This window comes from Lichenostomus cassidix, chromosome 3 (genome assembly GCF_008360975.1).
Source record: "Lichenostomus cassidix isolate B80296 chromosome 3, HeHo_3.0, whole genome shotgun sequence".
Lineage (NCBI taxonomy): Eukaryota > Metazoa > Chordata > Aves > Passeriformes > Meliphagidae > Lichenostomus > Lichenostomus cassidix.
Window position 1 is genome coordinate 87,591,348 of NC_139483.1, and position 15,947 is coordinate 87,607,294.

The window sequence follows — 15,947 nt, forward strand, 5'->3', positions numbered from 1 at the left end:
AAAGATCAAAATTTTGAACCCCACAATATTAGTAAATGGAGAAAACATGGTCATTAAAATCTTTCACAAATGTCAATAAATTGATTGCCTGATCAGGACAAAAAAATAGAAATACAGATTTGTTTACTCAAGCTCACATTCCTGTTCTCCCAAAACATAATGCTTCACCTATACTTTGCTTCAGCACTGAAGTTCAATTCATCAGATTCTAAATTGAAGTATACTTTGCTGTATAAAAATGGTTTTCTCTTTTGTCTACCAATACACTATCAACTCCTCCAATAAAATGAAATCTTCTAAAGTAATATAGATGTAATCAAACATTTATCTTGACAGCTGAGCACAAAGCTATCAATATATCATTTTAGATAAGTCCTGTGGAGACCATTCAATTACATGAGTTCACGTCATTTTTACGTGGTAATAGGTAACATAAAATCTGTAGTAGAATCAGATTGCTTAACATACAGATTCCATTAAGTTGCATTAGCTATTATAAGACAACAAGGAACATTTGTTCCAATACTATACTTTTAGTTCTAAAAGCCACAAATATGATAAAATAATGATGCATCATATTTAGAATTACACATCTTCAGTCTCTCTTCACCTCAAAAAAGAACTATGACAATACATAAAAGGAACAACTCTGCTCTTGCCAAATTCAAAATTATAGCATTAATCCTAAATTCTGCATCTAAATATGGATAATTCCCAGAAGAATTTAGGTTTTCTTCTCAGAAACAACTTTCAATTATTTTTTTCTCTGACTCTGGTATTATACTAATGGAAAACAATGCAATATACTGACAAAAATCATTCAAACATACAACTGCTAACACAACTACTGCAAGGATACTCTCATTTCTACAGATAAAAGTAGCTCCCTGTTTCGCCTGTGGATGTCCAAACAGTACTTCAGAATATTCATACACCTATTAAATCTCTTGACTGGCCTAAAGATGACATAAATAAAATAGAAACATAAATGGATTTTTATTCATATAAAACACTTCAATTTTTTTGAAAATATAGTTACCTGAAACTCTTTAACATAATATGCAAATATACATGATAAATGTGTACAAAAACATACACAAACTTTGAGAATAAAATCCTAAATTACACCTGATTCAAACAGTAAAAAAGAAACCTCCCCATCAAGATGCTGCTCATAATCAAGTCAATGCATGAAGAAGACTAATATTCAGCACTCATCCCTAATAAGGCTTAAGACATCCAAAGCTCTGAATAAACATTGACTAATTAATCCATACTGTGCATTTGACAAAGTGACTTTACTCTACTTTAAAAGAATTTTTAAAAAGCAGGAAGGGGAAAAAAAGAGAGAAAGCATCATTTTGTTTCCCAGCATAGCCACAGGCAGGATCAAGCAGGTGGGAATACTCCTTCCTAGCTAGTCAACCTTTTTGCTCCGGAGATAAAAGAACTGGTTGGTTGAGTAGCAAATGAACACTACTTTTACTAGCAACAGAGTTGGGCTTACCAACTCCTCATTAGAAAGAATTCTCTAGGTGTCGCTGTTGAGCAGCTAGCAGAGTAATGAATGCATCAGTTCTCAGTGGCAAGAAGGAATGACCTTTATTGTTTTGATTTCATCACATATATAGAGTTCTCAAAAGTCACCCAGATTGGTCAGTCAGAAGCCTTCCCCCAGGCCTGATTGGCTAGGCCTGCACTGTCCAAGTTCTGGGACACTGTTCCAAAAACATCCAAACTTTATCTTTATTTATAAAACACAAGAAGAATTCTCGTGGGAAAAACCTGTGCTAGCCACATCTAGGTGTGGGCACACACTCAGGAGGGCCAGGGAAAAGCTCCCCACCCCTTCACAGGGCACCAGCAGCTGCTGGCCAAGTCCTGCTGCTGCTCCTGTTGGAGCTGAAAATGGTCTGGTTACTCCTGGAAAACATCAAAGATCAAATACAGAAGTGCTTGTATTTTAATTTCCAATCTCTGCATGAGTCTGTTAAACTGAAGATGGAATCTGTGATCCTGTAGCCACCTATTCTTCTACCCAGATGCTCTAGAATCTTTCCTCCTTTTCAAAAGATGAATCAAAGCACATTTCATCTTCTTAACAAAGGATATTTGAGCAAGCAATTAAGTTAAACTAAATTATTTTTTTCAAGGGTAAAGCGAATCGTGACTGCTTCAGGATGTACTGCTTAGTTTCCTAGAAAATTAACGCCCCTCTTGAACAGCTGTGTATACTAAAATCTTGAGCTATACTTTTCACATCACTTGCCTTAATGCCCACAGAAATTACTTTCAGTACCTAACTCATTACTTTATGCTGAGAAGGAGCTCTTGCAGTAAATAGAAACAACAGCTAACATAATAACACAACACGGCCTTGGGACAGGTTGGATATTTTCTTGTTGCTTTCTTGCAATCCTGTTTGGCTCTCAAGAGTTTTTGGAGCGGCAGATGGCAGAGAATGACACAGCTATGTGGTGCAAGCTGGCACATGTGCAGTTACATGCTTCACTGAGAGCTCTCTCATCCTTGTGATTCAGCTTTTCTTATTATTGATCAAGGATTTTAGCAGGCCAATATCTGACAGGCTGTGTGGTCATCCTCAGTGGGAAGAAACCATGAATTGCGGCATTTCATTACAGAAAACATCCTGCAGAACAGCTTTCTTTGTACACTGAGGAATGCACTCCATGGTCAGCCTCATTCCTTTCTAATACCATTACTCTAGGATGTGCCTAAAGGAAAAAAAACCCCTGAGGAGCAACCCCTTTTGCTAGAAAAAGCACCAAGGTAAAATTAGACATGTTTGAAATCTGCAGAAACAAGAAGGCAGAGGCATTTGTCCCTTCCTATTTATTCTAATGCCCCAAACTGAAGTGGTTCAATTCAAGTTCCTTTTACAAAATTAATTACACACAGCAATTATCATGCATGTAGGTGTTAGCAGGGTCATTCTAACAGCTTATAAATTGCTTGGTTTTAAATTATTTTAGAAAAACAGCTTAAAAACCTGTATAACTACTATCACCACCTATTCTAACTGCAATCTACTACAAGGGCATTATGGCAACAACCTGTAAAAGGTCAAACTCAAATTAAGTGATTTGAAAAATCATCAAAATTTTTTGGTGATTTTTATAAGAACTTTTGAGGGTCTTACTGAACCCTGATATGAACTTGCTCAACAGTAATGATGCTGCAGGAGACAAGTACATTTCCCTTGTTCTCTGTGTGGCAGTTTCCATTGAGAAACAAAAGAATACAAAACAAAAAAATGATTCACAGAAAAGCTGGGTATGTCCTACACATCCTGCCACAGTCTGTGCTAAATATCAATGGAAACTGCCAAAGTTATTATGAAACAGTAATATCAAAGCAACATTATTACATTATTGAGACAACTACTGCTGGTCACACTTGATAGCAAGGCTTCTCTGCAATTTTTTAACTGTATGTCCCACATCAGGACTATCTCACTTACTTTGCTTCTATTTAGCTCTCCGAGCTTTCTAAAATCTGCAATACATTTGTAATTTATGTGTGAGGTGAATGGGCCATGGCTTTGGCAAGGGAGAAAGAGATCAAGAAATATGTCTTGTTTAAGCAATGAACTGGTTCACACTGAAGTCAAGAAGCTGAGGCAAAAACAGCCCTACCAAAAATTGTCCCTTGGATCTTGGAACTTGCAAGTCTAGGCATTAGCAGCAGTGTGAATTTTTGTTTTAAAACCTGCAAGTCAATTCTCGAAGCTTTAACTTGATCACTGTAGACAAATTTTTTTAAGGACTTCTCTTTCCTCCAGGCATGGCTGTAGGTTGCACATGATGTCATCAGCAGTGCACTTCAGACCAGATAAGTGGGTAGTTTTGAGGTTTTATGCACCAGTATTTGCTGTAATGAACTGACGTGTCCACTGTATGATACTGAACATACTAACGATGATACTGAGTATCCTGGTGACACTGAGGCTTTCTTAGACAACTTCTCCCTATAAGAAACAAAGCTCTTAGTACTGATTAGTGGGACAAAACCAGTGGCCCAAAGCCAGAATCAAGGAGGCCTGGGCGACTGTTCACTTGATATAGATAAGTGTATTGTAACAAGGAACTCACATTTTGCTTTTAAGTGATATATTCACATGAGTATCGGGATAATACGGATTGATTGGCCTAATAAATGTTAGTTAAGACACACGTACTGCACTAGAAAGCCTTCACTAGAAGATACACAGATTATAAATTACAGTATAAATAAAAAGGAAAATATATAGATATAGATAGATATAGATTAGATACAGATATAGATATCCAAAAGCTATATATTTGCAACTGGTACAGCCCAATACCAGATTACCATGTTCCAGATAGGAACTTCAGGAAAAGCCATTTTCGTAAATTCTGACTACATAAACGCATACAAGATCTTTAGATATGGAACGAAGATGTACCTCAAATGGCCCATACAAATGGCAGTATGTTCTCCTTTGAAGGAAAGTTTTCGACAGACAAAGCAGGAAAGCATGGGTCATGTCTGCCCCATAATTATCAGTTTAATAAAATAGAATACACTTTCAAAAAAGAATTACAAGAAATTACATTCTCCAGGCACTCCAGCCACTGAACAACAGGCATCATGTCATCACTGACAGTCACTTTCCTTATATCACTTGCCATGTTTGCAGATTAGTATCTGTAAATAGAACCAGGTGCCCCATAAAATTTTTATCAAATCTGATATTCAGCATGCAAATTAGGATGGAAAATAATTTGCTGACAGGTCTTGCAAGCCCTGTATACTCAGGTTCACAATTCCACAAAACTCCCATATTTCAGTTAAAACTACTTTTATATATTCATATAAGCTTTTATGCATCTATTCCTTACAGTAAGTCTATCAACTAAGCAAAATGGTGCACTAACTTTATCTAGTTTCTCAGCTGACCGGCAGATTAGTTCCAAGTCTGCAAAATTCAAAGAAGTAATGGCTTAACACCTCTTTTTTTTAACAGTCATTGGGTAATTTCCTGTCTAAAATTGTTGAGCCTGTATAGATAACAGCTTCAAATTCATAATTTTATCACACACAGTCGTGTATCTTCTGAAATAATTGGTTCTCTTTTTCATCTATTTCCTAGGCAGTCACTCAAATCATTACTGTTGACACTGCTTAGTTGGCATATCTTTATCCAAGCAACTTTTCTTTTTTTAAGTTCATTCTTAAAATAACTTCAACTTGAGATTATCTTTTTGCAAGCACAGTTGTCATTTAGGAGCACAAATAAATGCTTCTCTATCTGCCAACAACAAAAATTTGTCCTAAATTATCATCCTGTAGCCCAATTTCTACCTCAAAGGTACAGATCAGAGGAATCACCTAAAACCAAGCTGGAAAACTAACACATTGTGTAGCAGTCAGCACAAACCAATTCACATTAGCAAAAAAAACCTTTTCCCCTCCAGTTCCAGGATTTCCAAACTACATGAGGCAAGAACCACTTTGCCCTGGAGATTGCTTCATTTACTACAAGGAAATGAGAAAATCTTTGTATCGGTCAAACACTTTGTATACAACTACCTTCATGAGCATAAAGTGTGTGGCTGATGAAGGCTTTTATTTATAACAGTCTAAGCTTGCCTTAGTATAATTTAGTTAAATATACAATTTATGTACACAATTTCTTCACACATTTACATGCACCAGGACTTTGAACCAGGAAAAGTAAAACATAAACCACAGCAGGGTGTCTTCTGCCTCAAGACACTGCATCAAATCATCAGCACAACACATCTTAAAGCCATCTCCTATAACAACTTGATAGGGTTTTTTAGCCACACACTTGGTCACCTATGAAAAATTTTATTAGCTACTTCAAAAAATTGCAATATTTCTCTCTGTATCTAAGTTATTCTGATGGTTTCAGTTGGGATAAAGTTAATTTTCTTTCCAGTAGCTGGTACAGTGCTATGTGTTGGATTTAGTAAGAGAATGATGTTGTTAACACACTGATGTTTTGGCTGTTTATAATTAGTGCTTACTCTGAGTCAAGGACTTCTCAGTTCCCCATGCTCTGCCAGAGAGGAGGTGCACAAGAAGCTGGGAGGAAGCACAGATGGGACAGTTAGCTAAGGCATATTCCATACCACAGAAAATCATGCTCAGCACATAAACCACTCTGTGTTGGCTGGGTGCTGCTGGTCACTGCTTAGGGACTGAGGGGACACTGGTCAGCACAGGGTGAGTAAATGTACTGTGTACCATTTGTGGCTTGGTTGGGGAGGTGGGGGAAGTCCTCTCTCTCCTTATTTTGATGACTAGAAAGTTAAACACAAGTAGAATAGTAACTAACTGCATCTGCAGGAGTAAGATTCCACTCCAGACATCTAAATCTAGACATCTCCAATTATCAATGGAGGTCAATGCAATCAGAGGAGTCTGGGGAACAATTCCATTTGCCCTAACATAGGCACCTAGAGGCTCATTAAATAAATCATTCTCTAGACACTATTGACTATATAGGCTAGGTTTCTATTGATCTTAATGGCAGTTTATAATCCAAGTGTAAAGAGAATGTACACCAAGGAGAAAAGAAATTCAGTAGGTCTGTATCAAAACTGAGAGAAATCCATACTTATATGTATACTACAGCACCATATATTACAGATTTACAGTGAAGATAGATGAAGACTGGCCAGGGACCTAAAGTCCAAAAACTAATTTCCTACTGCTTATTCAAGCTCTATCAATTCCCTAAACAAGAATGCTCTCATATGATGTTCTATAGTTTTATTTGAATTTCACCCTAAGCCTCAGATTTTCAAATGTGGCAGAATTACTTAAAGATATTTAGTGACTTGGACTAAAAAATACCCTTTCAACCAAAGTGACAGTTATCAAAATTTGATACAACTGTGGCAAAAAAATCCTGCCTTTTACTGAGATATGGTTAAACCTCTTGGACAAGGATCAGTGGCAGAACAAAATGATATTAAGTCCCAATCACATATTTCAAGATGCCAGCAAATCCTCAGTATAAATACAGATTAAAACAAATTGATTTATTTTCTTGATAAATTGATCATTGGAAAAAAAAAATCCAATAATTCTTAAAATAAAATTACAAGGAGACTGAGTAATGAATAAATTTCCTCAGGCTGATAAGTATTCCTTATGTCTACTCTAGACACATATACACTTAACTTTTTTGAGGCAGTCATACAAGAGTAACAAAAGCAAGGCAATAAGACACAAAACAGTACATGGACAGTTAATGTTTCTCAGCTCTTTTGAACATACAGTAAAATACATATTGCAGCCCTATTAACAGTATAGTTTAGCTCAAGATCATTTTCTCTCTCTCCCTAAAAACTGGCATTCTCTAAAAACTCTGCTGTAAAATCAGATTTTTTAATTTATTAACAGGACAAAAAGAGCCAAAATCACATTTTCAGATAATGATCAAAAAGAAGTGCAGAAAAACAGGTATCAGCCCTTGCTGTCATAATAAAGAGAATTGCTTACATAAAAAGAACATTTTATATTCTATCTTATGCAAAGTGCACTATAATCAAGACGTATTTCAACTCTAGACTGCAATTATGACAGGAGCCTTTCTGCACTCAACTAAAGAAAGCTTGTTTTAAAAATACACAAGACTATTTTATTTTCTTTTTTTTTTAAAGTAAAAGATTACTTGACTGCAAGGAAAATGGGAACAGAAGAATAAAGAAGCTCTACTACCAGACTGCTCTGAACTGTCTCAGAAGAAGTCACATAAATCTCATTTTTAGTATCTGTTGTAAACTTCTAAAAACAGGAAAATAACTGGTTTTTTGGCAACAAAGCACAAGAAGGAACCAAACTACTGCAATTTTTTTTTTGTGAAGAAAAGTTTGTTAGAGTTAACTAGTATTGTCCTAGTTATCATGCTCCAAATTCAACTCCATTAAGCAGATGAAATAGAAAAAGAAAATAAATTGGAATTTGAACAGCAGAACTTGCCATAAAGACCACAGGCTTCCACTCCCACATGTGCAGCAGGGGACCAAAAGAAAAACAGGGAAACAGAAAACAAATGAACAAAAAAATCCCAAAACCTTAAAAAAACCACAAACAAACCATATTTGAGGGACATTTTGTTTTTCTCCTTTTTGAGTGGGCTTAAGAAGGGATGCACAGAGCAGTAAAAGCTCAGCGCACACCGCATTATGCAGAATTCAGTCTCACAGCTAAATAGCATTGTACATTTCATAAAAAATTAGAACCCAACCTTCTTTCAAGAAGTAGTAACCTCTATAATGTTGAAATAGTTAAGCCCTATTACAGTCATTTCCCTTTCCTAAATCAATATATTAAATTTCAAAAACATAAATTGCACATAAGAACAAATAATGTATGAAGAGCTGTTCTGTCTTTATTCATGAGACTCAACAGATTTCAAAGACATGAGGCAGAATGTTATATCAACTCTGAAAGCAAAAGTACATTTTTATTTACATTTTGCCTATTGTGGTATATCAGCAGAGTGCACATGTGATACAACATGCTGCTTTTCTGGATGACTGAATATGAAATATATCCATGATTTACTGGCTGAATATAGACATGGAATATGACAGCCATATGATGTTACAGCAATTACATGGACATTCTCAAACAAAAGTATTCAGAAATCTAGGGTTTGTTTATGAAAACAGTTTATACAATTACAGGATATCTGAATGTTTGATAAAATAATTTTAGAACATTATTTCAAATAAGTGTATCAAGATTAAAAAACTATTCTATCAAAACTTTTGTGTTCAAAAAGCACAGGAACACAACAGGAACAGGCTTGCTATGTCATTCAGCTTGTCCTGGAAGATAATAAAAACATACAGATGAAAAGATTTGCATCTCAAAAAACGCTAACCCCATCTCAGAACTTGGGGTAAACAGCCAAAGAGCTTAAATACATTACCAGTGTGTGTGCAGCAATTTGCAGCAGGTATTTTTCAGCAGATGGTTAAAGAGAGAGAGATGTATGGTTAAGAAGATATTCAAAAGAGTCTGCTAAAAGCTCTATATTTAGTGACAGATATTTCACAATCCCTAAACTTAGAAATTTATCAGCCAGATAGGCAAATCCATCCATTACTTTTCTTAAAATGTCATGGAATGACTTTCTTGCTGCTGCACAGGCCAATAAAACAGAAACCTCTTCTGACAAGTACAGTCCGTCTGCACCAATAATAAAGTGCAAGACTGACAAGTGCTTCAAAACTACAAAAGGAATCTTAGAAAATTAAAGGTCTGGCTTCAACATTCATTTTTATACACGCAGTTCTAGAAAGACACTACATCATGGAATATCTACAGCAATGTGTGTTGCTGAGAATAAAACAAGCCACAAGACAGCAGATTCTGATCTAAATTAGTTTTAGTACAGGAATGATAATTATTGCTTTCACTCTCTTCACTGCAAGAACCTTATCACCAACCAGTTCATACATTTTATTATTAAATACAGATTTCTATGTTTAATATGTAACAACTACAAAAAGTGATCCTATTTATTTTTATGGTACCTAGCACAGTTAAACATCATTTAAACTACACCAGCACTGTTAATGTCCTGGAAGAGAGATGATAGCTAGAGCTCTTCTCTATCCCTAAGATGTGCCATGGGTTGAAAGACTGCCCAAAATTTTCCCTTTTAATGTAATTCAGAAAATGAAAACTGAAAATCATACATTTTTAACAGGTTAAAAAATGCTGAACAAATTAAAGCACTTTCAAGTGTATAACCATAGGCAAATGCCACCATAACTTCAGTATCACAACAAAGACTGCAGAGTTCCAGTTTTAACTAGAATAATTGAGAAAATTGAAAAACGGATTGAGCTTGGAATGAAAGAGTACACATTTTTACCATCACTTATTACTGTGATTCCTCAAATATTTATGTGTACACTATAGCCCCCATGTATATTACAGTCTAATACGCTTTAATGTTTTCCAGTACATCATATTCATTGGGGTCCATTGGAACAGCATTCATGAAACAAAAATATGGCAAAAAATAATGGGTTTATACCACATGCATTTTATTTAAGAAATATTGCTTTAACATTTTGAATCTATTAAGCAAAAATTAATGCTTTTTAATTAGAAGTTTCTGTAAAAAATATACTATCTTATGAAAAAAAATTATAAAATGAAGCAGATTTTTGTGAATATTCTTAAGCTTAGATAACTATAAGAGACACTGATATGCTGATTTTTAATTAAAGGCCTCAGAAAAGAAAGTTTCAGAGGGAAATACACAGAAATATGATTGAGTTTAATATGCATCTACATTAGCTACAGGGCATAATTAAAACGCAATTATGTCTCAAAGACATTTCCTCCTTAGCATCCTTAATTTCACTGATAAACCTGTAAGCACCTTGAGTTTAAAAGGTCAGGCAATATTGCTTAAAGTCAAAGAAATTCTTACAAGCAAAAGGTACAAAGTAAGGCCTTGTTTTTATTCCTTCTAGTGCTCAGAACTTCCAGTGTGTCAGTAAAAAAAAAATTATAATGCAAACTGAAAGAAAACATTACAAAGTGAAATTACAGATTATTCCCCTGCCAAAAGGAACTGGTGCAGCATCTACCATTGGAAGCAGAGTGCATGTGTGTTTGCTTATGTATTTATGTTTACATAAAATTGTAAGTTAACAGTACATTTTCAGTGATGATTATGTATATAGCATATGGGCAGAAATCATGAAAAAAATTACTTTCATCTTATTTTCCTGAAATAAACCGAACACCTAATCTTATATTCCTATTGGATTTCTCGTCATCTGACTTCTTACGTGCCAGCCAAAATTATGATGTGCTTTGTTCACTTGCCTAATTTGGAACCAAAAGTAAAACAAACTATAAAAGAAACTGCCACAGAACAAGTCCATATTTTTTGTTTAGTAAAGAAGTCAGAGCAGCAATACCTACAAACTAGCACGTATTTGTGTGAGGATTGTGAACAATGTAGATGTTACTAGTAAATCTCTTTGCAGCAAAGTCAGAAATTTTTATCTGTCAGGAAAGCAGAAATGGTATCAACTGCTTTGTAGAACTTGAATTATTAATCATATCAGGCAGCAACATCCATAAATGCATCATGGCATGTTATTTTAATGACAGCGATTTCATACTATTATTTATATCTAAGTCCTAATAAAAATCATTATCTGATGCAAACAACTTTAAACAATTTTGATTTGATCTCACGATGCTTAATTAAACAGGAAGCACACAGCTATCTCTGGCTCTGATTAGATGAGCTAATTTTCTGCAGTCTTTCCAGAATCATTGTGTACACAAGACTAAACACAAGTAACACTGACAATGCTAATAGGGACTTCCCTCTAGCCACAGTTATATCTTTACAGGCATTGCTAATCTCTACATTTGATACAGTCAGTAAGGAATCTTATCCCAGTTCCTTCCTGTGCTTTGGCAGGATTTAACAGGACTCTGCAAGAAGTTATTCAGTATGATCACAGAAATGTAGAATCATCTGTGTTAGAAAAGACTTTTAAGATCAAGTCCAACTATAAGCCTAACACTGCCAACTCTGTCACTAACCCATGGCCCTAAGTACCCTCTTCCTTGGAATACAATCAAATGCAACCCCTGTGAGCATCCTTTCTCAGTCCTCTCACTTCCAGAATCCATTACAGATCTCCTCCCTACTGCTGTAGTCAATAGGCACACAAAACAAATTGACAAAACCAAACCACGCAGACCAGTGTGTCAGTAACACACCAACAGGACCCAGATGAGCTTTCAAAACTCTCAAGTACTCGATAAGTGAAGGGAACAGAATGCTAGTAAGCATAAGCAAATATGCACAGGACCTGCAGGACATGAAGGACACAAAGGACAAACTCCTGCCTATAAAAACCAACTTTAAATAACAATATATGACAGCAACAATCTTGCACACTTAACACACATGCTGTGATAGTCATAAAGCCAAAAATAACCCAATTTTAATGGCAATTGAACTTTAATGGCTTCTTTCTATTCAGCTAAAGAACGATATTATGATTTCATGATTCTAAACTCCGTGGCCAGACCACAGAGGTTTTGCAAGGAAATCCTAGTTGTCAGGCTCAGCTCCAACCATTCATATGGAACCGAATGGGGAAGAAAATAGCTTTTCACAACATAAGTCCTCAAGATTTTCAGTCATTTAAGTCTAACTCCTCACTGCTTATTAGCAAACTACCATAGCCAAAGGAAAAAAAAACAAATCTTTTTCCAGATACAACCAACATGTAACACCAGCAATCCATGCATTTATAGCTTGAAGTCGTGCTTTTAATTCTCATGCCGAGTTGTATAAATTTTTACTATAAGCCAAATTTACTCAATACGCCTCTTCTGCATATTTCTTATTAAAATACAAAAGACACGCCAGACTATTCTCTTCAGCCAAGATCAAGGCAGCTAATTGATCTCAGCAGCCATCTGTCTTCATGTGAATATCACTTTCAACAAGTTATGTCCCATTTGAACAACGCACCTGTTATCCTCCAGGCTTCAATTTGTATGCAAAAAAACCACTAAGTTTTATGAAAAGAGTAGATCTCCTGATGTTTGACTTACTGACGTAAAGCTGATTTCTGGAAACTGCCATGACTAGCTTTTTAACTTGGTGTTCAGTGTATCACTGTCTCAGAGGCTGTTCAGTTCCTAACAACCATCTCAACATCTAACTCAACATCTTGGTTGAGTCACTTCACAGTTTTGCACAAATACTCTGATTTCATAGGCTTGGCTTTCTTTTCTTTACCTGGTTCTTTTCTTTAGCCTTTGGGGTTAAAATTCAAATTAAATATTATTTTTTACTTCAAGTCTACATGCCTAGGATTCAGGCCGTGGACCACCTACAGTCTTGAAACACCCCTGCACATTGAAACACAATTGCACATTACTGTATTTTTATTCAAACTTGCTTTTAAGGAAAAGGTTTAATGCAAATTAAACAGTAAGTTTGGGAATAAAAATGAGTTGTGTAAATGAAAAATGCATTTTCATATTTCTTCTGACAATTAAATCGCTTCTAGCCTGCTATTGAAGAAATTTCAACTGCTAACTTTGTAGTATATAAAACACATTTTGAAACACACCATAACAGTATTTTTACTTTCTTTATACTCAGTTATACTAGGTAAATATAGCCATTCAACATATAATAAATGTTATGAATGGAATGTAATTTTGCCAATACATAATAAAAATTATTCACTCAAAATCTTTAAAATTCACTTGTTCTATTTCCCTACAACTAGTGTCTGAAATCATAAATTCCAAATAATCAAAGACAAATGCAGATAGTAAGTAGTTCTACTAAAGCTAATTTTTACAGTCATTGGTGGAAGGAAAAAACATCTTTTTGATTCTATGGTAAGTTTAACACCAAAATATAATTTAATCAATAATGTGAATATCACAACCCCTGACAACCAACGAAACCAACAACAATATTCCTTATTATATCACCACTTTGTTACCATGACATAGTCTTCCACTTCTACAGAATTCAGGAAATAAGATCTTACAGCCAATATATGCTGCAATTTTATTACAATTTTGTTTTATATATCCTAGAAGAGAAAACAACATTTTCTTGAAGTTCTATTTTAGTCTTCATATGTCTCAGGAGAATTCAAACCTGGCCACCTATTTACATTACAGTGCTACTGATGTACAATTTCTTTAAAATGAGATTTTAATCCATATAGAGGGATTTCAATTATATCTTTATCTCTTAGATATTAAATATTGTGACTTGCTGTTCAAAATGTCACTCTAGGCTGCAGATTTGTAAAGTTTAAATAACTCCAGAATAAAAATAGTAGATTACTTTCAATTAGAGAATTATAATTAAAAATGTGACAGAATAATGATCCTTTTCTGATTTATGAATAAAATGTTCCTAAAATAGTAGGTAGCAATACCCAATATAAAGGGGGCAAGTAAGGAAAAAATAATCTAAGAATAAATCAAATCTCTAACAAATGAGAAAGTAAAATACCAAAACCAAATGTAACCAACTGACTGATAGAGAAAATATTCCTGGGAATTTAAGCAGGTGGAGGTTGTTTTTAAGAACCACCACATCATCAATGCATTCTAAATTGCACTGGGGATAGCTGCATGTGCTTAAAAGCACTGACCTGAAGATTACCAAGTGCCTACTTCTATTTTCATTTAAATACACAGAGCTTTTCAAATAATATAATTGTACAGACTTACAAAGCATTAGAGCATAAACACTTCTAATTTACATCTATACATTATATTTGTTTATTCTGTACTATCTTGTCTCCCTCTAGCGGCTGGCTCTCACAAACATGTGCTTCTACCTGGATTCAGTCCTTTCTGAGTAACAAGGTAATTCAGGCTGGAAAAGACCTTAGGAGGTCCCTAGTCCAAGCTCCCCTTAATGGAATTTCTGGGTGGCCTTGGAAGAAACACTCAACACCAGCTGTTTGCAGTCAAGGTAAAGGCTTTAATCCAGACTCAAGAACCTCCTAAGATCAACTGGAAAAGAAATCAAAAAGCCAGGAAAATAAAGTCACTGGAACCATCTCATTGGGGATGTACCTTCATCCCAAAGTTTCACTGTTTTTTAATAGAGTAGGAGATATATTCCTCTGCATATTGATGCAGCATATGGCTGTCATGTTGGCTGTCCTCACTTTTATGCATGATCCTCACGTGTGGAAGAAACACACAGAATATATTGATAATCAGTTGAAGTTCAAAAGCTTCATTGTGAAAGGTTTGTTTCTTTACCAGTAACAGACTCTGGGCGAGACTGAATTTCAGGAAACTTCCCTTTTCCTTCTTCCAGCAAAGTATCTGTCATGAGGACCTTCACTAGCAGGAAGGCATGAAGAAGCATAGACAGCTAGAAAACAACCTGCCCCTTGCCATTTGCGATCAACTGTGACAGAAAGCAATGTGCCATATGAAACTTCAGTGAGTTAATCTGTAAGACTGAGTCAGGACAAATAAGAGCCTTTGCCAGCCTGAGTGCTGAGGAAACATCTCTGAGGAAAGAGTCCTAGAACACAGGGCCTAAAGGGCTATGTCTTGTTTTCAGTAAGAAGTCACAAGAACAAGAAAGCTGTTCTGTCACAAGGATAATTTTGCAAATACAGTAGCACTTCAGTTTTGGAGATTTATTAAATAAATAAATAAACCCCCACAGTCTTGCACAATTTTAAGATGTGCTTCAGTAGCATATGCAACAATAATAAAAACCAGTGCAAAATCAAATTGCAATATCAAAGGAATTACTTTTCAACACAGAAGTGTATAACTAGCAACTGTTACTTCTGCACAAAAAGGAAAAAACTCAAGAGTACTAGAAAAGGGCATTTTGTACCACCATACTCCAATTACTGCTACGAAAAAGAACAAGTAGCAGAAGTATGTGTAGCAAAGGAAACAAAAAAGAGATGGGCTGCCTTAAGCCTTCCATCTGCATCAAAACCTCGGATCCAGGCTATAACTAAAGAAGTAACTGAATAACACCTTAAAGAAACTGATCCTGCATTCCTTCTTTCCTTTGTTCAAACTAACACATTATCTGTCAAATCCTTTCCACATTCACAGGTTAATCACACAAAAAATTCTGAAAACAGTAACAATCTCCACTACAATGATTTCTGTTAGAGGACTTTATTTTCAACTATCAAAGCATTTTTACATCTGTACTCTATTTAATTTGTCTTGTCATCTTATTACCTTTGTGTTTTAAATATTTTTAAATCACACTGGAGTTACATTTCTTTCCCCCCCCCTCCCCCCCCACCCTTTTTTACAGGGTCTGGAGTTACTTCTTAAGATAGAACAGTGAAAGAATCTATGAGAATTAATATCTGTTTAGAGTAAGATTATAATTT

General features: G+C 35.3%; 1 protein-coding gene across 1 annotated transcript in view; it reads right to left on the reverse strand.

The window, feature by feature from the left end:
• Nucleotides 1–15,947, reverse strand: part of PRIM2 (DNA primase subunit 2) — a 92,541-nt gene that overhangs the window by 14,586 nt on the left and 62,008 nt on the right. The window lies entirely within an intron of this gene.